This window comes from Lissotriton vulgaris, chromosome 12 (genome assembly GCF_964263255.1).
Source record: "Lissotriton vulgaris chromosome 12, aLisVul1.2, whole genome shotgun sequence".
Classification (NCBI taxonomy): domain Eukaryota; kingdom Metazoa; phylum Chordata; class Amphibia; order Caudata; family Salamandridae; genus Lissotriton; species Lissotriton vulgaris.
In genome coordinates, this window is record NC_141700.1 from 731484667 (window position 1) to 731503313 (window position 18647).

An 18647-nucleotide genomic window follows, 5' to 3' on the forward strand; every position below is an offset into this window, starting at 1 on the left:
ATACAGCAAGGAATGCGCGAAGAGGAGAGGTAATCCGGGCGCTGGTGAAGTGACGATGAGGGGATCCAGACGGGAGTAAAGAGAAATCCGGGAACACGAAACAAGCGAAGTCAGAATCCGTTCTGGACGCGGAAAGCAGGAAGTCCGCAAATATTGGGGCAACACTAGAACGCGAAGCCTCGTCTTCACAGGAAGTCAGGCTTTCCAACCTGCCTGACTTCCTCGCCCATGCGCGGTAGGGAACCGCCATCTTGAATCTGGAATCGGCATCGGCAATCGTGACAATTACTACGCAGTTTTAACAGCCTTTTAAGGAGTGAAACTACAATTGCATGCTTCCACCGTGGAGAAACCCGGCCCGCCACCAGGGAGCGGTGAAGTAGGCCATGAGCATGAACAAGAGAGCTTCCATGCTTTGATCCTGAATGGAGGATGATACTGGGTCAAGTGGGGAACCCTACTTGACAGACGTCAGCAATGGGAACAGCTCCTCGCTTTTGATAGGAACCTAGCTAGTGTCATGTGTCTTGGTTAGGACCAGGGAGAAATGCTGCCATCCTTACCACATACATGTTTCCTAAAGTTTCATTCTCCTACACAGGGTGGCTTTTGACCCACATTTTTTTGCGTGACAATGCAGGGATAGTTTCTCTGAAACTACATTCCTTACGAATACCACTAAGTAGGAACATTATCACGACACCTTGAACACAATATTCAAGGCCTCAACACACATTTGTTTTCATCCATAAGGAGGTGAAGCTATCAATAGATCCTAGCAATGTCGGCCTGTCTAAGGTCTCTGCTCGATATCAAGGTTTTGGTTTGTTATAAATAAACAAGCATTTCCAGGTTTCACAAGGAGGAGCCCTTTCCTGTCATTAGGAGGTCACTAAGTGCTAATCCTTCAGCCCAGCTGCTTGCTGATCCCTCGGTGAGGGATGTCCAATTCATGACTAAGAAGGGTACTTACATTTTACCCTTCAGGTAATGTGGTTGGATCATTCAGATAGCGGGTACTTGGCAGAACACATGCATACACCCTAGGCATCTACGTAAGGGAATGCGTAGAGGGAGTACGGCAGAAGTGACCTAAAAAGTCTGCCGCGCTACGTGAGTTCTGCGAGCATTGTTTGGCCACAGCTACCACAGATTCAAAACACTGTGAATGGCATGCATGGGCCATGTAGAGCTGCTTTTCCTTATCCCTGCACACATCACCGCGCCATCACAAGCAGCAAGCAACACAAATATGCTCATTAATTTGGCATTCCTTTCCCAGCATATTTAATTACCTAAAAACATCCTGCTACTCCTTCCAAATCCCCTCACACACTGCCTTGTCAATCCTTGTTGCCTCCACAGCCCACCCTTCCTTTGCGCCAATTCCACCCTGTGCACACCCAACAGAATGCTATTCCAGCAGTGACAACCACAAGCAGTAAAACACAGGGGAAAGTTGCAAAGAGGAACCGGTTGGGTGGCTGCACTCACCCATTTTGCTGTTGTTTTTCGCTGTGGGGCTGCCCCCGTACCTACTATCAGGCATCATTGTGCTATTATACTTGTACTTGAGCTGCCGGTTTAACAATGCCGCTCCCGTACAGAGTGCACTGCGCCTGGAGGCAGCTGGTTCTCGGGCAGCCCTGTCAACCCTTGCTTCAGAGTGGTTAGATTATAAGTCTCTGGCAACAGAGAAAGTAGCCGCAAAAGTTACAGCTCCCTTCTTGGGTGATCGGTGAATGACTGACGGTGGGGTAGACTGAGGGGAAGCTCCTTTTCCCTGCACAAAGCTTGCTCACTTCTGTTCTCTGGCATCAACAAATTGTGCGAGCGAGATGCAGCACTTTTCCCCACCCTGCCTGATGCTCACAAGGTGCAAAGAGTCAAGGATATGCCTATATTGCATGAGGAGGACATGCACACTTGGCTGTGTATGCTTCCAAGGAGATCCCATTGGCCGCTCTTCTCATCTTCAGTTTGTTGTCTGGGAGACAGAGGATGCAGGATTCTTCTCGGTTGCCAGACACGCAGTAATTGTGTGAAGGGCCTGCGCATAACTCACAGGGTATTGTAAAATTTACAGGAGTGTAACCCATATACCAAATCAGGACTGGGTAGGTAAGGTGCAATAAAGAAACAGTGTCCTGAGAGGTAAGGATCTGTAGACAATTAAAACATGCATGCACATAGCATTACTTGCAAAGAAAAAAGGAGAATATTCGTTGGTATGACAAAAGATAGTTAATCATCTTTATATAGTAACATTAGTTACATGGTGGGACGTTATACAGTTAAAGACAGCACTGCATAAATTCAATTGGTGACAACCATATAAAAGTTGGTGCACAAAAGTGTACAAAGTGCAGGTAGCGACGCAAGTGGAGGTGAACAGTGTGGACGGCGCACTGTGAATAAGGTGCAGAAAATTTACAGTGAGTGGCTCAAAAGCATATGTGACAACGTGATATCACAATAGGTAAAAGTTCTTTCAATTAGATGTAGAGCCACAAGAGAAGAGTGCGCCTGTTATTCAGACTGTTAGGTCGACGGCGTTTCGATCCTTGTAATTTCGGATCGTCATCAGGACTAGGTTGTCTGAGTTGGGGCGTGCTGTAGTGGGTTCCGGATAGCATGAATCATCTATCTAGCAGTTGTCCACGAGAGGAAAAGTGCAGTCTGTAGCAACTTATGCTGACCAAACCATGGTTCATTTGAGGACCGCAGGTGGGCACTTGGTTGATCTTTGCCTTGCTCGGCTGTCTTAGTAAAGCCGTGTTCAAGCGCGAACGCTTGGATGATCTGTGCCTTGCTAGGGCTGTCTTATTAAAGCCGTGTTCAAGCACGAACGCTGATTGAATCGGCGTGTCCGGCGGCTTCAGTGGAAGCGAGCGTCTAACTCACAGGTTGGGCGGGGTGCTCCGGCAAACTCTGCATTGACGGTGGTTGCGGAGCTTTCTGCCGAACTCCGCATTCCAAATGGAGCGTGAAGTGGCAAAACTCTGTGCACTCCGCCTCACACCCTTAATATATACATTGTCCTAGCAAGATGGTAGAGCTCTTCATTCAGTTCACTGTCCTTATATTGCTAACCACTTTTATCTGTTTTGGTCTATTGATCATAGCAGCACATATATTTTATACAAGAATCATGATGGTGAGCGAAAAGGTTCTAGATCTGTTACGACAAGCCCTGATAGGGGTTCAGGGATGTCATGTTCTGTGGTTTCCAAAACCATTTGTTACCCATCTAGGTTTTAGGGGTGCATCTGGTGGCACTGTGTGCTAGCTGATCTCTAGGACCACATACCCTGTGTGGGAGCATGGAATTAGTTGGGCACCATACCTACATTTATGTGGCCCAATAAATGTGCAGTTCCTACTGGGAAGTGGGGAACTAAACTACATGGTACCAACAAGGTTGGTAGAATTGGTTCTTATTTAATCAATGGCCTGTGTAGTTTTACCATCAACTCCAGCATCCTCCAAGAATTAAAAAACCCAAGCGAGGCCACAGACATCACCACCTCCCAGGACCTCTGCAACAAGCTCAGCTCCTACTTCCATCGGAAAATCAAGTCCCTTTATGACAACTTCAAATAACAGACACCAGACTCCAAAACCACTCCTCTCTCCTACAACACCAGCCAACCCAGCATCTCCGCCTGGACCATAGCCACCACCGAAGACACAGAATCAACCATGAAAAGCATCCACTCAGGAGCACCCATGGACCCCCACCCTCCGCACATCTTCCACAGGGCCGAAAGGTCACCGGAACTACGACGCACTATCAACACCTCCTTCAAAACCGGCATTTTCCTGATGACTCGAAACGCGCAGAAGTCAAGCCCTAGCTCAAGAAGCTCCTTCGGACCTCAAAAACTACAGACTCATCTCCCTTCTCCTCTTTGCGGTCGTCAATGCCCAACTAACAAAATTCATCGGAGAGAACTTCATACTTGACCCCTCCCAATCCGGATTCCACAGCAACCACAGCACCGAGACTTTTCTACTCGCCGCCCCAGACAACATCTCCACCTTCCTCGACCAAGGCCATACCGCGGCCCTGATGATACTTGACCTCTCCACAGCCTTTGACACAGTCTCCCACCGCACACTCACCGCCAGACTCCACGATGCCGGCATACAGGGAACCACCCTCGAATGGCTCTGCTCCTTAATCACCGGCAGAACCCAAAGAATCGGACTGCCACACTTCCTCTCTGAACCCACAGAGATCAACTGGGGAGTACCTCAAGGATCGTCACTCAGCCCTATGCTCTTCAGCATTTACATGGCCCCCTTGCCACCATCGTCAGACAGCACGGACTCAACATAGTCTACTACACTGACGACACCCAGCTCATTCTCTGCCTCACCAAGGACCCCATCACCACCACACTCAGCTTCCAGGAAGGAATGAAGGACATTGCATCCTGGATGAGCAGCAACTGCCTGAAGCTCAACTCGGAGAAGACAGAGGTCCTCATCCTCGGAACCTCCCCCACCACATGGGACAACACCTGGTGGCCAACCGCCCTAGGCAACCCGCCCACCCCCATGGACCACACCCGGAACCTTGGCATCATACTCCATCTCCAAGACCCAACAGGTCAACGCCATCACCGCCACCTGCTTCAACAGCCTCCGCAAGATCTTCAAATGGATCCCCCCCAAATCAAGAAAGACCGTCATCCACACACTCATAACCTGCAGACTGGACTACAGAAACGCCCTCTATGCCAGAATCATCAATTCTCTGCTCCAAAAACTCCAGACCAAACAGAGCACTGCAGCCAGACTCGTCCTCGGCATCCCTGGACAAGAACACATTACCCTACACCTGCGAGACGTCCACTGGCTCCCCATCGAGAAGAGAGGAACCTTCAAGACCGTCACCCATGCCTACAAATGTCTCCACAACATCGGATCCCAATACCTCAAAAAGAGAATCTCCTTCCCCGTACCCAAGAGGAACCCCCGATTCGCCAACCTCACCCTCGCTGAAACCCCGCACATCTGCAGAACCAGAACGGGTGGAAGGGCCTTTTCCTACATCGTGGCCAAGACCTGGAACGAGCTCTCAATCCACATCAGACACACCCTTTTTCTGCACATATTCAGGAAGACCCTCAAAACCTGGCTCTTTGACTGACTGGAGCTCCCCCCACCTAGCACCTTGAGACCCTCACGGGTAAGTAGCATGCTTGACAATTCCCTAATTAATTGATTGTGCTATCGCAGAGACCCCTAATGACCTCATAACTAGAGTTGTCCATGGTGGTAGGGTCTATCCTCCTCAGCGGAGTAGCTGACCCCTATGTATTGGCTGTGGGTTGTTCAACCTTGGACCTTTAAAAAGATCTATTTCCTTTGTGTTATCCTCTCTAGAATTCATTTTGAATAATGGCTGATGAAGATGCAGCAGCTCTTAACATCCCTGAGAACTGCAGACATGTGGTTACTCAGAAAGTATTACAACATGGTCTGTCAGCTACAGACAGACACATTGAGGCTCACAAAGCATTTAGGACATAGGTATTCTATTCCTGGGTTACATTCCTGACTGCAAATGACTAAACACAATTATTTCACACCTACAAACAGGGTGAAGAACGAGACAATTACACACCATATGAAGAGAAAGAATTACTTCTGACCTACCAAGAGCACATACATTGGTTTAATGGCACCCTACCACACTCAACAGCTAACGTAAGACTTGGTCCTCTCAGCAATGAGTGAGCAATATGGCCAGTCTTAACCGGATACACACTGCACCCTAATGTTTTATGCAAGCACTAAAACTTAACCCTACGTCGATTATACAACCTCAATCAGATATCCCAGACATCAGTCCACAAATGCTAAATGTAATCATGGTTAAAGTTCCTGTCAGACGGGAAGAGATTATGTTCTGCATTGCACAAAAAAGAAGTCAGCTTGAGGCAGTGTTTCCCCATACTGTCCAGCAGGAGAAACACAGAATATTAACCATTTGCTTGCCGGTGGGGTTGGCTCCCCCTGTGGAATACTACAGAACTTGGGTACAATCTTTGCTGCAGTATATACAAGAACACACAGTAACCTTCCACAGGCTGTTTTACCAGAAGCGCTAAAACAAATCCAGAACGAGCATGAGACAGCACCTGCCCTGGACTTGGGGTTGAAAGTGATAGACAATTTTGGTGCAGTTTCAGCTACAATGTTTAGTAACATTAAAAGGGAAGCATCAGGGTTGGCTTTAGCCAGCGCATAAAAGAATTGGCTCCTGCACAGCATGAGCGTGAATTACCTAAAATTATCAAAGAAACCTATGCTACGCTGGGTAGGGATCATTTGGGATCCAGATCTGATAAACCACAATTAAAGAGTAATTCTGAAAAGGATGACTCTAAAGTAGCACCCAAGTTTTCTATTTAGAAGAAATGGGAGAGTAAGAAAAAAGACAAGGATAAGGCACGGGCTGGGTCTCCTCAAGAGGAAGCCACTGAAAAATGCTATGACCTGCGTAACCGTGATAATATTGAACAGCCGGTCGGGAATCAGGCATTGTCTTGTTCCTTTTAGGATTCCTCCAATAAATGTTCAGAGAGAGGTGGATGGTCAGGGTGCAGATCAGAAGAGCACATGAAACAAAAGAGGGACTCACAACACTCGTCTGATTAAATAATTAAACAGGAAGAAAACCCGAAGCCTTCCAAGCCTTAATTGAAAAATAGAAAAGGGTAGACGGAAATAAGGTCTGGCATGCCCCAGATATTGAGGATCCTGTGTCTGGGTGAGAATGGGCAGTGACCATGCAGGACAGCGTGGCAGAGGTCACAATAGTTTGCCAACATCCGATGTATTGTCCGGTGGGAGAAGTGCTGAGTGAGTATATCATTGGGGAAACACCTGATGCCAGGGTAAGCGTCTCACATCGTTTATACCAAATACAACTCCAGTTGGAGGAGGACATACCCAAATACATCAATGATCTCTTTGAAAGGAGTTAACCCAAGGTTTCGATATTCTCTTAGCTGAAAAGGATTGACCACCTGATTTCGTAATGGAGTTTCCAAAACGGGTAAATGGCAATGCTGCCTGATTTCTCCCGCCTCGTTCCAGAATCAGTAAAATAATCATATGCCAAGGACTGGGCACTAGACCTAGCTCCTGTTTCATACTGCTACCATGTGGGATCGGTTAACGGTTCCCCTTATCATAAAATTTCATTGAGAACAACTCCACAACCTCAGAGACAATATCGAATTAAGCATACATTGCTGCAACATTCGGGTATACGTATGTCACATTCAATGAAAGTGATACAGTATCCATTGCATATAAATCGCATCTTTACCCCAATGCTGAAATGCATTTTGCACCTACAGACAAATACTAACTGCAGTACAAACTGCTGTGGTGAGAGCGAATGCCAAGGGTTAGGGAAAACAAAACACTGTCCTTACCCCAGTGCCGACCATGCAGACCGTCACCAGAGCAAGCATTCCAAACACCAAAGCATTATATCGACGATGGATACACTGGGCTAACTCGCTCACCGCAAAAGATGTAGACTACAAGTTTGACTCTAAACTACAAACAGAAGCATTTTTGGAGTACGATCAAGAATATCCTCTGCCTAATGAAATAATGCATCTAGAACGCTATGATTACATTAAATACACTGATGGTTCTTCCCAGCCTGCCGTAAAGACAAAGCATCAATACTCAACAGCTTGTACAATTGTAAAAGGGCTCAGGCACAATGGAGAATTCCACCCTGAGGAAAACCTACATGCTGCCACTTAGTGACTGCACTGCGCAGTTGGCTGAACTTAGGGCTCCAATACTGGCACTGGAAAATACGGATCCTGGATTCCCCACACTCATCATGTGCAATTCATATTACTGTATCCAGTCTCATAATAAATATCTCCATTATTGGAGCCAGAAAGGATTCAAGGATTCAAAGGTTTGCACAATAAAGCACAAGATGCTTTTCGAACAGGTGGCAAAGTTGGGATTTCTTGCCACTGACTCATGTGATCAACACATTGAGCCATCAACACGCTGGCATAGATATTGCAGGTAATTCCATGGCTGATGAAGCCACAAAAGCAATAGTTCACATCCCTGCAGCATCATTGTGGATGTCAGCGCTGAACACAATGGCACCCACTAGCCGAAAGGCTTTACAGTAAAGTACTCCTACGAGTTTGAGGCACAAAACACATGTACCCACATTCTTGGAGGGGGGGATAGAGTAATATGAAGCACTGATTGCAGAATGGGTTTGACTAACTGCACACAAGGGTCTGGCATCTGCACATGCAGAGGTGGCTGCTACAATTTCTTTTTTTCCAGCAATATTACTGATGACCCAGTTTTTACAAACATGCCAAGGACTTTGTTCTTAAATGCGACATCTGTCAGCAGATGAAGGGGTCCACCGTGGTGTGTCCACCACAGACAACTCTACTGATCTCAAACAAGTATCTGGCTTGTGTTTACCTGGACCACTGTGGTCCTCTGTTGTCAGATGGGGCTTACAAGTACATCTTGGTAGGAGTGGATTCCTGCTTTTGTTTCCTATGGGTATAGCCTCAGTGGTCAGCTAACTCCTGGACTGTTATAAAGGATCAGCAAGTCTTCATCAGCATGCACAGTAGGCACATTACATTCTGTCCAGGGTCCGGCGTTTAGCTCTAGGGCTTAGAAAGAGGTTATGGGAAGTTTGAATATGAACTTGTGTTTCTCTTCCCCATACCAACCTGAGGCATATTCAGTTGTGGAGAGGAAAGACTGTGACTTAAAACAGCCTTTAACAGTAAGGGTACGAGGATCAGGCCACATTTGGGTTCATCACCATCTATGGGGTCAAGAGGGCAGTGATCAACTTAACCTGTCTAGAAAATCCCTAGGTGGTCGAACTCCCTCTGAGATCCTGTTTGGGGTAAATATGTGGGTCCTAGATCTCGACAATCCCAGCAGAGTGGCGGTGGAAACACTGTTTGACATCACTGAACATTTGGCTGTTTTAGAGGAACTGAATGTCTTCCGGGATGAACAAAGCAACATGGCTGATTCTCAACATTATGCCGCGTGGGATCCTGGGTAGCTGTCTCCCTCCTCTCTCTACCATACAGGAAGTTCAGATGGAAGCTTTAATAACAAATGAAGTGACCTCTCTCCAATGGGAAACAACAATATTCAACAATGCAATAGGTCTTCTACCTGTTGCTACAACTACCACAACTGTACGGTTAACCAGTACAGAAACACCGATTTCAATTCGGAATCCTGACAAGAATACTATCTACGTCAATGTACCACAGATCAAGTCATCTCCAAGTTCTACAAAACCTGCTGAGCTGCCAAAAATTGATATGTTAGCCTCTGGCTATTTCAGCGATGTTGATGATTTATCTTTCGATGCATCGGATCCACCACCAATGCCTCCTTTACCATTCAGGCTGAAAGTGGGTGTTTTCTCTCTTTAGCTGAAAAAGACATACTTTGTTCCTTCATGGAGACACCTTTGGATTACAAGTGTGTTACTTTTAGAATTGGGGTCCTCAATTCCGACACAGTAGCTTGGCGCGAGGCAGGAAGGCACCCGAAGGCAATGTGTAAAGCAGTGGTGCATCACACATTCACACTGAGACAGTAACTCACACGCAATAGAATGACTTTTAGTTTGGGCCGGTTACACTTCTTAGGTACTAGGCTAATGTAGTCAACATCTCTTAGGCACCAATTCGCTGAAGATAACAATTCTAATAGTCAGGGACATCATAGGCAACATCTCTTATGCAACATTAATAAATGTAACATCCCCTCTGCACTTCTCCCATAAGGCAACACATTGGGGGCATGAATATAACATCAGTAACATTTTCTATGCACACGTTCATTAGGGCAACACCTTGGCTGCATGTATTTAACCTCAGTGACATTTACTAGGCAGGTGGGTAATGCCTGCAACACTTCTCAGGCAAGGAATTAGCATGGGGTATCCAGGAGTGTCAGCTAGACAGTTAACACAGCTTCAGTGGTGTAGATTCCAGGCCACTACACATCCAGGGGAATTCATGCAGTAAATGTGAAAATTCCTCCACCCCCCCCCCCCCCCCCCCCCCCCCCCGGTACAGCGGCAATGCTGGGCAGATTCTGTTTGGAGGAGCAGGTCCCCCCTCCCTCCAGCATGCATTTGCAGGCGTCCGGGTGTCAAAGCCCAGCTCACCTGAGTTTCTGTTCAGTTCTGATGGAGGTTGAAGACAGTCCGACCCCACCCTGAAACTGCTTGTTCCAGCACACTCGTTTTAAACAGTGCACTAAGAACCAGGAGCTCAAGGGAAGGGGGAAGTGGATAAAATAAAAAAAGAGAGACAACACCGTTCTTGCGTTTCCACTGTTGAAGTGCTGCTAAAATCTGCGGCCCTCTCTGACTTCTGTAGAAATTGGTGCCTAATGAAACATAAACAAAGAACAGATAAGTGCACCCTATCCCTAAATGTGTTCCTGACTAACCCTTAATCTATTAGAAATTCTCTTCTAAAAGTACCTCTTGGATCCTGGTCTCTAGCTTCCAGGTTTGGAATGGGTTACTGTTCTGGGATGTGCTTTCTATTACTGTAAAGCTTCTGTAAAATCAAACGAATATCATTATCAGAAGTACCAACATCTAACATTCACCTTAATATAACTAAAGCCTAAATTCTTAATAGCAAACTCACTTTTCACACATTTCCAGTCTTTTTATAAAACAAATACTGTACTTTTACATCAAAATACAGCATGTAATTTGTGCAAGTCCTTGATTTACTGTTTGCCTTGCTGTCAATGGTTTCCTCTGTTCGATTCTTAAAAGTTCCAAGTAAAACAATGTTTATTTCACAAAGTTCCACAAAGCATTCTTGTAACAAAGTGTTGGAACCACAAAGTTCGTGGGAGATATCTTGTTCCAAATTGTCTTTACATGAATCCAGAAATCGCCGTCAAAGTTCTTTCAGGTAATAAGCTTCCTTCACCTACAACAGGTACAGCCTGGCAGCAGTGCAAGATTCCTTCACCTAGAACAGGTGCAGCCTGGCAGCAGTGCAAGCTTCCCTCACCTAGAAAAGGTACAGCCCGCAGCAGTGCAAGCTTCCTTCACCTAGAACAGGTGCAGCGTGGCAGCAGTGCAAGCTTCCTTCACCTATAAAAGGTACAGCCTGGCAGCAGTGGAACCTTCCTTCACCTAGAACAGGTGCAGCGTGGCAGCAGTGTAAGCTTCCTTCACCTACAAGAGGTTCAGGCTGGTAGCAGTGGAAGCTTCCTTTACCTAGAACAGGTACAGCTCAGCACCAGCAGTGCAAGCTTCCTTCACCTAGAACAGTTACAGCCCGGCAGAAAAGCAAGCTTCCTTCACCTAGAATAGGTACAGCCTGGCTGCAACAGTGCAAACTTCCTTCACCTACAACAGGTACAGCCTGGCAGCAGTACAAGCTTCCTTCACCTAGAACAGGTGCAACCTGGCAGCAGTGCAAGCTTCCCTCACCTAGAAAAGGTACAGCCCAGCAGCAGTGCAAGCTTCCTTCACCTAGAACAGGTGCAGCGTGGCATCAGTGCTAGCTTCCTTCACCTATAAAAGGTACAGCCTGGCAGCAGTGGAACCTTCCTTCACCTAGAACAGGTGCAGCGTGGCAGCAGTGCAAGCTTCCTTCACCTACAAGAGGTACAGGCTGGCAGCAGTGGAAGCTTCCTTTACCTAGAACAGGTACAGCTCAGCACCAGCAGTGCAAGCTTCCTTCACCTAGAACAGTTACAGCCCAGCAGAAAAGCAAGCTTCCTTCACCTAGAATAGGTACAGCCTGGCTGCAACAGTGCAAGCTTCCTTCACCTACAACAGGTAAAGCCTGGCTGCAACAGTGCAAGCTTCCTTCACCTAGAACAGGTATAGCCTGGCAGCAGTGCAAGCTTCCTTCACCTACAACAGGAACAGAGGTATTTGGGGGCCACGCTCACCTTTCTCCACCACTCTCTAAATGCGACTGCTATGTTATAGTTAGAAATTAGCATTTAAAAAACATTTGAATTCACTGTAAAAACCGTAGGTTTCAGGCACGTTATAGTTAGTAATTAGCATTTAGAAAAACCATTAAAATTCACTGGAAAAAACATAGGTTTCAGGCACGTTATAGTTAGAAATTTGCATTTAAAAAACCTTAGAAATTCACTGAAAAAACCATAGGTTTTAGGGACGTTATAGTTAGTTGGACATTTCGCTCGTACAAAGGCAGTACAATCACTGATGACATCTCAAATGAAATCACTGATGACATCATCCACTTGAAAAACTGAAGCACCTCCTCACACTCTAATATAACCTTTGCTACACCCACTGTAAAATATCGACTACCATTTTCGAAACCATCGACACACGAATACCAGTTACTACATAAGCGCACTCACTGATTCCTAGGTCTACACACACATCCACTCATTCACCCACACAATCACTTATACATGCAGTCACTCATCAATACAACACTATCATATGCACTCATACACCTATACAGACACTCACACACTGCCACTCATCCATGGAGTTACTCACACACCTAGTCAGTCATGCAAACAATCAATTACACTCTTATTTACTCACCTATACAGTTATACACACACCACCTCACTTAATCAAATATATACTAACACATACTTACTCTCTTATACAATCACTGATACAAGTACACACTCATCCAAACAGCCACTATCACAATCACTGACTCATTTATATTCATTTATATACTCCAACTCTCACATACACTGCCTTTTACATATGTAGTTACTTGGACATGTACCACTGAGACATCCATTCACTCACCAACACACCCATATACACACTCACCCACCCATGCAGCTGTTTCCACTTGAACCCATACACCCAGTGAATCAACCACTCACATCTGTGCACAGAGTCACACACCTCCCAACCACCTACACACTCAGTCTCCCATACAAATACTCAGGCAACCAATCAATAACCCATATAGACACATATGTAGCTACTGACCAACACATGCAGCAGCTTACACAGCACACATACTGATACACACATTCAGACACTTTAGTCACTAACCCATCCATTCAGTAAGACACATTTAATCACTCACTTATACAGTCAGTCACACACCTACTAAATCCTTTATCCAGACACTTATACACCCACTCATTTTTTAATACACCTTGGCATATATATGAAACATATTTCAACTTTATAGAAACACAGAGTCACTGGATGATGTCATCAGTGATGTCACTGACTATGATATGAATGATGTAATATGTGACGTCATCAGCATGCATTGCGGGGCGCAAGGTATAGTTAGCTGAACTAACTATAACGGGGGGATTTCTATGGTTTGTACGAGCAAATGTCCAACTAACTATAACGTCCCTGAATCCTATGGTTTTTTCAGCCCGCTGCTTATCTCAGGCAGATCCAGCGCTTGGTAATTCTGAGCGCAGACGAGCAGAAAAGCCGTTTTGGGGACTTTGAATGTATGCAGCCTTGTACACATGGAAGCTATCTTCACCCACTGGGGTTTCAAATGAGGAACATTGGACTGATAATGGCGGCACCCACATGGGGAAATGATTGTGAACTACAGGCTCCAGCATGCCCTTAGGCACTCATCCACGGAGGCGGAGCTTAACTATTCTTATCAAGGCGTTCCCCATCATGACTGCCATTTCAGCTTGCTGCCCGTGAACAAGAACACCCTGTTGTTCGAAACGCGTAGGGCTTTTTAATTTTGAAGAAGTCATCCTGTTGGTTACTGCGCTGCTTTTGTCCTACATTAAAGGCTTTCCAACTTTCTGTTGTGGCTCCTCACATGGACGTCTTTTTGTGGTGAATATATATATATATATATTACCTACTGGCGGTCGCCAGTAGGTAGTTATAGTTAGGACCTCGTTTCCATAGGAAATCCACAACATTCTATTTGGAATAACTTTGGCGCCGATGGACGACTCTTCGCGAATTTCTCCAAGAAAATGGCCTGCTCGGTTCTGCTCCTTCTCTGAAAGTTTGGGGGTGATTAGTGAAGCGGGGGCAGAGAAAAAAGGGGGGTCCCAAAACGTGTTTTCCCCATGCAATTTTCCATAGGGACCTCTAGCCAGGGCTACAGCCCGAACGGCTGAACGGAATTACACGAAATTTGGCAGAGAGGTAGAGTTCTGTTCGCAGATTGTGCTTTTTGTTAAATGGTGTAAATCCGTTTAGTAGTTTCTGAGAAAATTGCAAGTAAAATCATAGCGATATCTAAAGTCGGAGTTCAGTACGCGTACTGAAATCTGTTCAATTACGAGCGCGAGCTGCATGCTGATTGGCTGTGAACTGTCTGTCAACACTCGAAACCAGGAAGTGTTGGCGGCCATCTTGTGCCTCGCTAGAACAGAGTCACAAGAAAACAGTCAAACAAATTTGAGAAATAAGGGAAGGGGGTAGGTTTGAGACATTCTGACCCTCTAGGCTTACTCAGGGGGTCGTACATGGGTGTTTAGGCTCTATTTTTTATTTTCTTTCTTTTATAGAAAAATTGCGGCGTACGCGCATGTAAATACCTACAATTACGAGCAGGAGCTGCATGCTGATTGGCTGTCAATACTACAAACCAGGAAGTGTTGGCAGTCATGTTGTTTGTCGGGAGAGCAGAGTCACAAGAAAACAGTAAAACAAAGTTGAGAAATAAGGAAAGGGGGCAGGATAGAAACATTCTGAGCCTATCGCCTTGGTCAGGGGGTGGTACATGGATCTTTAGGGTCAATTTTTATTTTTTTAAAATAAAAAATAGCGGGGTACTCGTGAAGTACTTGTACGCGGTGGAAAAGGTGAAAAAAAAGTAGAAGTCCGTTTTATTCATTAGGTCCCGGGGGGCAATTTGTTCGGCATGATGGGGGCTTGTAAGGTGCTCCGAGCACTGTGAAACGGCACTTCTCTGGTTTTATTTTGAAGTATGCGGGGGTGGGGGGTTACGGTCCTACTCCCCGCAGTCTCGGGGAGCAGCACCCCTCGGGTCTTTAAAAAAATATATATATGTTTTGAGCTCTCCCTCCCTCTCTCACCGTACACGTCGAGGGGAACGCCACCTTTCTGGGGCAGTGATTTGTAAAATGACCTTACAGCTCCGGGTACCTGCATTGTCTGGAGTTTTTTATTAATGTTGGGAGGGTGGGCTTGATAATACGTCCTTGTTAATGCCCATAGAAGCCTATGTTCTGGTGTTAACATGGGCTTCTATGGGAAATAACAAGGCCGTATTATGAAGCTCATTATCGCTGTTTTATCGGCAGATTCCTGCCAATAAAACTGTGATAATTTTAACACCGGTCTTTGATAATATGCACCTAAGTTTACTGGTCAAAAAAAGAGCAATGGTCCATATTATCAACAAAAGGAGATACATTATCGTCCCTTTTATCGGCAGGAAACTGCCGATAAAGCAGCGATAATGGGCTTGATAATATATCCTTGAGAATTGCAATAGAAGCCCAGGTTAATACTAGAACCTGGGCTACTATGGAAATTTACATGGGCCTATTATCAAGCCCATTATCATCGCTTTATCAGCAGTTTCTTGCCGATAAAAGCGGCAATAATGTATTGCCCTTTACTGATAATATGGTACTGACGGGCATATTATGAAGGACCGGTGTTAAAATTATCGACGTTTTAAGGACAGGAAACTGACGATAAAAAGGCGAAAATGGTCTTGATAATACGCTCTTGTTAATTCTAATAGAAGCCCATGTTGTGGTGTTAACATGGGCTTCTATGGGAATTAACAAGGGCATATTATCAAGTCCAGACGCGGCCCCTGGAGGGAGTTGCGGTGAGACAGGCAGAGCGGGGGAGGGGCAGGGTGGGGGGTGATAAAGAGCAGAATCTGGATGATTGTAGGTAAGTAAACAATTAAATTAATAAAACGAATTTCGGGCCACATTATCAACAACATAAGGCTATACATTCTCGCCGCTTTTATCGGCAGGAAACTGCTGATAAAGCGGCGATAATGGTCTTGATAATATGCCCTTGTGAATTTCCATGGCAGCCCAGGTTAACACCAGAACCTGGGCTGCTATGGGAATTCACAAGGGCCTATTATCAAGCCCATTATTGCCGCTTTATCAGCAGTTTTCCATCGATAAAAGCGGCGATAATGTATTGCCTTATGTTGTTCATAATATGCCGCTTCGCTCCGTGCCCTACATGGCGTTTTGCGATACAGGGCGCGTTACGAAATTCGGGGCATATTATCAAGGACTGGTGTTAAAATTATTGATGTTTCATCGTATTCGTAGCGTATGCTGAGAATGATTAGCAGTAGAAAATATGGTGCGATCATTCTCTCACTGTCAAATGAGAGCACAGGGCGAGCTATGAGAATAGTTAGAAGTAGTCAGTTAGAGATCCGATTGAGCTGTGTGTCTTATTGTGCGATGTTAGGCAATGCTTACATGATTACGGTAACTGAGCGTGTGTTTTGATTAAAAAAAAGTCTCTGCATTGGAAGCTGGATGTTTCCAACTGGCTGTCGATTTCAACCTTGAAAGCAGAGTCAACCAAATGAGTCGTATAAGAGCGCTATTGTCGCAAAAAGAGGTCACTCTTACATCTGCTAGAGAAACATTTGTCCTTCATGTAGCAAACACCCGCACAGAAGTGTGTGCTTTGTTAAATACTGATGTGCAGTGGAATTTTATGGAGTTAATTTAGACTATCTTCAATGCGTCCTCGAGTAGGGGTTAGCTTACTTTTTTTAAATTATAAGAATTGGTCTTGTGATTTCTGTAGAAAGTATATTTGGTGTCTTGTCGGTGTTTCTTCATTGCATTTTTCGCAGCATTTTTGGTGAATTGTGCCTAATGGTCACATTAGTTGCCAGTGTGCTTGTATTAATTTGTTTACTTAAAAATGGATGCACATCTTGCAGCAGACGACAATATTTCTCGGTTGTTGCTGGTCCGCAACCGAATGCTTAGTTACTATGGCGCGCTGCCTCTTGCAACGTTGAGTGCATTCAGCCTGTCTTCCATTGCCTGAGCTGTGATTTCGACTGGGCCCTGGATTTGTGTCTCTGCAGTACGGTGTCTCCCAACGCGGATTACGACTAGATGAGGAGTCCTTTAGTGGTTCATGACGTGCTCTGTTCTGCCGGCGGGATTATGGCCTTGGCAGCGACACATGGAATAATGGGACGTTGGAATGTTTTTACAGCGGCGCTTGAGTTCTTGGCACGCAGTTACATTGAAGATTACCTGAGTTTTCCTCCGATGGCGATAGAGGCTAGTGGTTGAGGAACATGTATGTTCATTCTCACTATTGAATTGGATGGCTGAAATGTTTTCAGATGAGAACAATGATTTCCTGTTGGAGGCTGTTGCTACATACTGTGCTTACATGCTGTTGGATTTAGACTCTTTGATTTTTCTGCGTATTCTTTATTTTTTGGCTACTGCTTTCTATCAAAGAACGAATAACTTTTTTGGGGAAATGAGAACTTGACTCTGGTTTTTAGTGTTGGAGTGTGCGTTTCTAAGTGGCACACGTTTATATCACGTGCTTTGATGAAGAAAGGGTTCTGTGGGGCTGAGGCTTTCACTCACACCCTGTTAAGTTAGCATGGGTTTATTAGAAGCGTACACGCTATTTTTGCTTTCCTGCTCTGCTTTGCACGTGACACATACTTGTGATATTGTTTAGAGAAGGCTGAGTATTTTGTTTTATATGAGAATAATTTGGTATGCTAGATTTGTAAAGTGCCTCGCTAGTTTTGTGTGTATAGCGAGAGCATGGAACATCAAAGTTAGCTTGAATACTGTGTCTGTTTAGAATCATCCTCAGAAGTTCGAGCCATAATACATATGTAGCTGTGTTCACCTTTGATACTTGCGCTTTTCATAATGCATTGTGGAGGCAAAGTTACACACAGTTGGAGAACATTCATAACTTGATAATTTGTGGCGCACTGCATGTGATGTATTACTGCTGAGTACCAGAGATATGGGTCTGACCATGTAATCCTATGAGACTTTCTGTAGTTATAAACTAATCTGCTAGGTAGGGAGGGTGAAATGTAGGTATATTTTAAATTTGTTTACCTGTAGTATTATAGGATGCTTTTTCCGTTTGTATCTTATAGAATAGTAACAATGCTGACAACCTTGTTTGTGATAATATGTTCGGTTGTATTATCTAAGGTACTGTGCATGAGATTTTGGTGTTAGAAATAAACATTTCAAAGTTGCACGTTCTTTCTTTACATCTTGTATTGGACTGGTGTAAGAGTATAATGAAAGAGTGCTATTGCTATCCACGTTACTTCATGTAATCTAAGTGGCATGTTTTGGGTTGACTAGTCATTGGTGTTTTTGTTGTAGGGCAGTGGTTACCAAACTTTTGACTCGTAAGGACCCCCCATAGAGTCACCACTGGAAGCTGGGGACCCCCAAGCAATTTGTAGGATTTAAATTTCAAACATCAAAACCGTAATTCGGAAAAATTAACACATATGTGTACACAAAACAAATACTCAAATTACTAATGATTTTAGTGGCATATTTACAAGCACCTATCACCATGGGAACATCACTTTGTGAGAGTTTTCTGT